The 6,120-nt window shown below is 30.6% G+C and overlaps 1 protein-coding gene across 2 annotated transcripts in view; it reads right to left on the bottom strand.

The window, feature by feature from the left end:
- Positions 1-642: 642 nt before the first annotated feature.
- The window catches only part of LOC106462651, a 23,693-nt gene continuing 18,215 nt past the window's right edge, over positions 643-6,120 (bottom strand). Inside the window, exon 6 of one of the 2 annotated variants that reach the window (XR_002611323.1) lies at positions 643-4,715. The gene's annotated coding sequence lies outside the window, so the exon portion shown is untranslated. The remainder of the gene's footprint in view (positions 4,716-6,120) is intronic. The other variant, XM_022389966.1, reaches the window with a different exon arrangement.

Genomic DNA, 6,120 nt, shown 5'->3' with positions numbered 1-6,120 from the left:
GCTAATTCAATCACAATACCTGAAAACTCTGACTTCGGTTTTTGGAAAAATGAAATGGTCTTTCCTTCTACTCCCGATCAACAATCAAATATCTTTTATTGAATTATGAATAACACCAATGGATTGAAATATTTAATTATCTCAAAATAAACCTTCATTTCGGTGTAATATTGAAATTAGCTTGAATTCTTCATAACCTCTGAATAGTGGGTGATCTAGTTTACTCTAATCCTGCCTAAAAGAATTTCAATTTGAGGGTAGGCTGGTAGAGGACCTGGTGGGTAATAAAATCAAATCCGGTATACGGGTGCCCCACGCTTGGTATTCCTGGCGCACACAAATATGAATAATTAAAAGGAAAAATAGGTCTCATTAAATAATTTACTCTAATCCTGCCTAAAAGTTGATTTAGACCTCCCCCTCCCCCCGGAGAAATTTCTGTGGACGCCCATGCCCGTTACGTGTTGCATCTGGCTTCTAAGATAGGTTTTGTTTTTATAGCAAAGCCACATTGGGCTATCGGCGGTGTCCACCGCGGAGAATCGAACCCCGGATTTTAACGTTGTAAATCCGAGGGCTTACTGCAGTTTCACAGTTTTTAAGAGATACAACCAGAACAACATACAACGAGAAAAGACAACATAAACACAGAATCATCTTTATTCAAGACTAGTTTCTTCCAAATTATTAATACACACTGCAGCTTATCCCACTTTCTCAGATATCACAGAACATGTATATGGTAAATGAATACACTGAAACACACCTCACAAAATATTCTGTACAATACAAGCTAGAGCACATCAAATAGTCACACATCTGACAGACAAACAACAAAATTATCCGTGTTTTCACACTGATTCCGATTCTAATTCCAGATTATTTTAAAAGTATTAAAAATCTATTTTTCATCTCTTCAGCGTTAGTTCACGTGCGTAGAATATTCCAGCAGGTGATAACAACTATAAAATGGACCAATAGGGTGGCGCTACAGTATCATCTTATTGTGACGTAATTGAGCTTCAAAAGATGCCTTTCAAATACCAAAACAATTTTTTTTCACCGTAATGCACAATTCAGTTTCGTGACTCAAACTCCTGATTCGTTATGTGCAACTCATAGAATTATTTAAAAATAAAGAATACTTTTTATTAAGTTTACTAACATGCTTTGGTATTAAAAAAGTTCAGTTAAATAACTATTCATAGATAGCACCAAACACTATATTGTTATTTCTTTAGCTTAGTTTTAACATTTCTTTAAGAAAAGATAATTTATTTAACAAGATCAAAAACTAACAAATTAAAATTCAATACTCAGATGATGAACGAGAGTTTTAAAATATCTTGCATTGTATACACACTAAGAATTAACACCTCGGTAACAAATTGTGTTCGCTCTTTATACACAAGCGTCAAAAACTTTTGAAATAAAAGTATTTTCTATCCTAATTAAAAACATTCAACTAATGCCCAAAATATGGGTTTAAACATGTATTGCTGCGATTATACAGAAAACTGTGCAATTTACCCAATCAGGTTTAATTAATTTACCACTCGCAAAGGAAGCCCACATTCGGTAGGATTTAGTCAAAACAAGTCTTATTTCATTTGCAGTTAAACTTCAATTTCTTTTGTCGAAATGTTTAGAAACTTTTCGAACAGTAACAGCTAGAAACAAATCTGACCGACGAATTATCACAAGTTGTAAATACTTGGTGCATTTAAAAAACAATAGCTCTATAAAAACATGGAAATCACTTTTAAACACAATTTTTGAGAAAGTATATTTAGGGTTTTCTGCAGTAAAGACGAACTTCCGAATTGCGAAACTTACAGAAGGGGATTTGAGACGATTTGTTTTTCTTTACATTTGAAATTGAAAATGTGAAAAAAAAAACGTGACTGTAGTAATACAAAAAATGTAATCCACGTTCTTATGAAGCAAGTTATTTTACGTGACTGTTTTTACGTTAAAGAACGTGACTGTAGTAATACGAAAAATGTAATCCACGTTCTTATGAAGCAAGTTATTTTACTAAATGTTATTTAAGTCTCCGTTATTTAATAAGTAAAATTATTGTACATACAGAGCATATCAAAAATACTGAGCAGGTTATTAGATTTGTTAAAATAACACATTATTGATTTGAAATATTCGTATAAATACGAGCGAATTAATAACTTATTTAGCTAACTTCCATAACGCTGGTGCCGAAAGAAGGAAATAAGAAAATGCCCAACATCCCGAATCCGGCATTGGGACTAGCGACAAGTCGCATGACTTATCTTAAATCTTCGCACCAAATACATACCCTAAATGCCCCGTTTTTAGCCACACTTTTAGTCGTTTTTAAATATACCTGTACTCAACTACCGTATTCATATTTCTTCTTCTCCTCATCAATTTTTTTTTTTCTGGGTGAAGGTAAATTGTAAAGAATCATTTCAGACACTCGGTGTTGTGAAACACTCGGTGTTTCAGACACTCGGTGTTGGATCGTGTGAATATTCACACGATCCAAACGTTATACTTAAGAACTGTAAATAAATTAAATTTTAGTAATTAGTTACAATATTTAGATTTTGGACATTTTAACGGTCTTATAGTTATATCTGTTGCTGAAAAGGTCTCGAAAAAATAAGATGTTTTGTATACATGTTTTATTAGCTTAACATTTGGGTGGAGCTAACTAACCCTGAGCTTGTGACGCAAAAAAAAAACTCGTGTACAGTTTTGCATTCATTTCACACAGCGACGTCTACTTTTAAACTAACATAATAATAATTGGTGGACTTAAAATATAAATACGTTTTTTGGCATACGAAATTAATTTCTAATAGGAGTTTTAAAACAGTAACTAGTAAATGTTTTGTATTTTGTAAAATTTTTAATGAAAAATTTAATATGCATAGTAGTAAACCACAGTTTGCAAAATAACACGAAAAGCATTATTCTTCAACTGAAAAACCTGCGTATGCAAAACTCTTAATGTTTGTTTACTGTAGCCTATACATACGCAGAAGTTCATGTAAATGTATGTATAACACTACAATACTCCAATCAAAAAAAGATTCGAAATAGTTGCCATTGTACTAATGGGCATAGTTGTTTCCCAGAATTCCTTTAAAAGCTTTTTTTTATCGTGAGACTATCATAGAACAACTATATGACATGAAAAAAAAATGCTGTTAAAATACACAATTCACAATATGAATGTTTTAAATGTGCTGTGGTTGAATACTTCTTTCGTATTTCATGATAATTCAAGACTGTTATTTATTAGAATAACAAGAACTTCATGGTACAACAATTACTTAAAATGTTAGTAGCTATTGCTGTCTCTTGTTTGCTTTTATCAGACAAAATTCTTACGTGTATATTAAGATACAAGATGTTTCTCAACACTGTGTATAGATAGCACCACTATGCGTTCTTGTAGATACTTGATATCAGTACATTTTACATTGTTTATTCCCTTGTGCCAACAACTGATTTATACTTAATATAAAAAAATACTACCATTACCAAACAAAAACGTTTCTAAATAAACATTAGGTTCATTTAAGTTACACCTATAAAATATAAATTGTCAACAGAGGGCACCACCAAATACATCCTTTATATATTTAACATAATATATTACAGCATTTACTTCTTTCTAGCAATGATTGATTTATATCTAATATAAGACCATGCTGAATACACACAAACGTTTCTAAATAAAAACTATTTTTATACTACAAATAGAAGCCATGACAAAAGAAAAAATAAAGAAATTTATTTAAAGATATCCATAGAGGTTTGACCCTAGGTAATCATTATTGAAAAGGGGAATTAAAAAAAGCATATACATGAAGACATTAGAAAATCTGAATTGATAAACTTTTAGTTTCTACTTTTAAGTCTACTGTTAACCAAATATTTATTGAAATTTAAATTAATTCTTTAAATTGTTCTCTAGTCCATACGTAGTAGAAAACTGTTCTTTGGGGATTTTAACACAAATTTTATGGAACAAGCACTAAGTGTTTATTCATAACAAATAAAACTGAATTTATGAGAAACAAAATTTTATAGTTGCGTATTTCAGATTTGCTTTCTCTCTGCTACATTATAAGGTATTAAACTAGAAGGGTCAGTAAAAATAAAAATATATATATATATATAAACAACAAATAGTAAGTATTGAAAAACTAAAAAAAAAAGTTGCACGTGACTGTGAGTCTAGAGTTGTAAAAATCTCAAATGTTGTACCAGTAATAATTCACCAGTCTCTTTCACTTCAACCGAGATTTTCAAAGCCATAATTAACGCAGAAAATAAACAAAAGTTTTTTTTGTCATATTTAAATTGTTTCATTAAGCTAACTATTAGACAATATTTAGAAGCAGACAAATAAAGTCTGGAATGTAGCAAGCACAAAGCGAAATGGGCCACCTCATGGCTATCTTTCCAAAACAATTTTAGTAGTATTTTCATACTGATAAGCTAAACTACACACACACACACACAATCATTATAATGCATAGAATACCACTAATTAAGACTACAGAGAGTACACAGGTGGAGCGAACCATGGGCAGATGGTAGCAACTCCTCCATAAACTGAAGCTATCCTCCCACAACCAGCAAGATCTGGAAAGCTGCCAGCAGGATTTCAAATCCTCCTGTATTGGCATGGGAAAGCTGCGCTGGTAGTGAGAAAAAAAAGCCTGAAAGATACAAAAACAACAAGAAGTACACACACATAAACATGTTTTTATTTCATGTTGTTTTTCTCAAGGGCTGAGAACTCACAATATTCCATACATGAGCAACTTGAACAATAATTCGTTGTTAAGAATTGAAAAGTTCTCTTACTAGCTGGGTGTTAAATCTAAAAACTTAGTTCCCTTCATATTCTTTTCATAACTATAGGAAAAACACATCATTGTTCAAAAGTGAAATATTTTCTGTTAATAACTATTTTGTTTGTTAAACCTCCTTCAATATTTTGTTTTTTTTTCCACGTCTATGAATATCGTTTTCTTAACAATATTTCCTGTTGAAAACTTTGCGATTCATTTCCTGGGGAATTGTATATTTGTAATATTTTATATTTAAGAAGAATAACACTTAAACTATGGAAATATAAACATTTTCTACACATCATTAAATATCACCAAGAATTTGGCAGAAAGGCAATCTTTCAAATCACACAATTAAAAATAAGTATAATATAAAAGTTGTGGGATTAACTACTTATACTTAAGTATAAAAGTTGTGGGATTAACTACTTATACTTAAGTATAAAAGTTGTGGGATTAACTACTTATACTTAAGTATAAAAGTTGTGGGATTAACTACTTATACTTAAGTATAAAAGTTGTGGGATTAACTACTTATACTTAAGTATAAAAGTTGTGGGATTAACTACTTATACTTAAGTATAATATAAAAGCTGTAGGATTAACTACTTATACTTAAGTATAATATAAAAGCTGTAGGATTAACTTTTTATGCTCAATCTTAGAATGTCCCCTTAGTGGTTTTCTCAGCCAAGTATTACGAGGTGATCTCATTCTTTCGATACAAACCTTCAAGTTGGTAAACTGAGTCTTTAATCTGCTCAAATTTCATATTTTTTTTAGACCCAGATACAGCTTAATTACTAAGCTTGATAAATTATAGTAGAATTCTATGGTATGTAAACAGTGATTTATGATTTTTTGGTTATTTCAAATGTATGTACATATATATATGTATGGGATTGACCTCGTATTTAGGAGATTATCAGTAAAGTTACAAGGCTTTCATATGCAAGATATCAATTTTTTTTATAAAATCTTAAGGTTTGTTAAGCAATGTTTTTTTCATGCCTTTTTTCTTTTCGCATGTTGCCTATCCAACATGCAAAGTAATTTTCATTTTAAGATTAAAAATACTTTTATGCATCAGAAAGTTTTTAATTTTCACATGTGAAATCTTTATAATGTCCGGATAGTTATCAAACTTTTCTTTATCTCTTATTTTCACTAAATATTCTCTGTACGGGTCCAGTAGATTTGACCGATCTTATAACCACCATAAATAAAATAGGAAATGAATATAAATTATGACTCTTTCATTCTAGAATGA

The sequence above is a fragment of the Limulus polyphemus genome, unplaced genomic scaffold (genome assembly GCF_000517525.1).
Source record: "Limulus polyphemus unplaced genomic scaffold, Limulus_polyphemus-2.1.2 Scaffold1216, whole genome shotgun sequence".
Lineage (NCBI taxonomy): Eukaryota > Metazoa > Arthropoda > Merostomata > Xiphosura > Limulidae > Limulus > Limulus polyphemus.
This window is presented reverse-complemented; position numbering and strand designations above follow the sequence as displayed.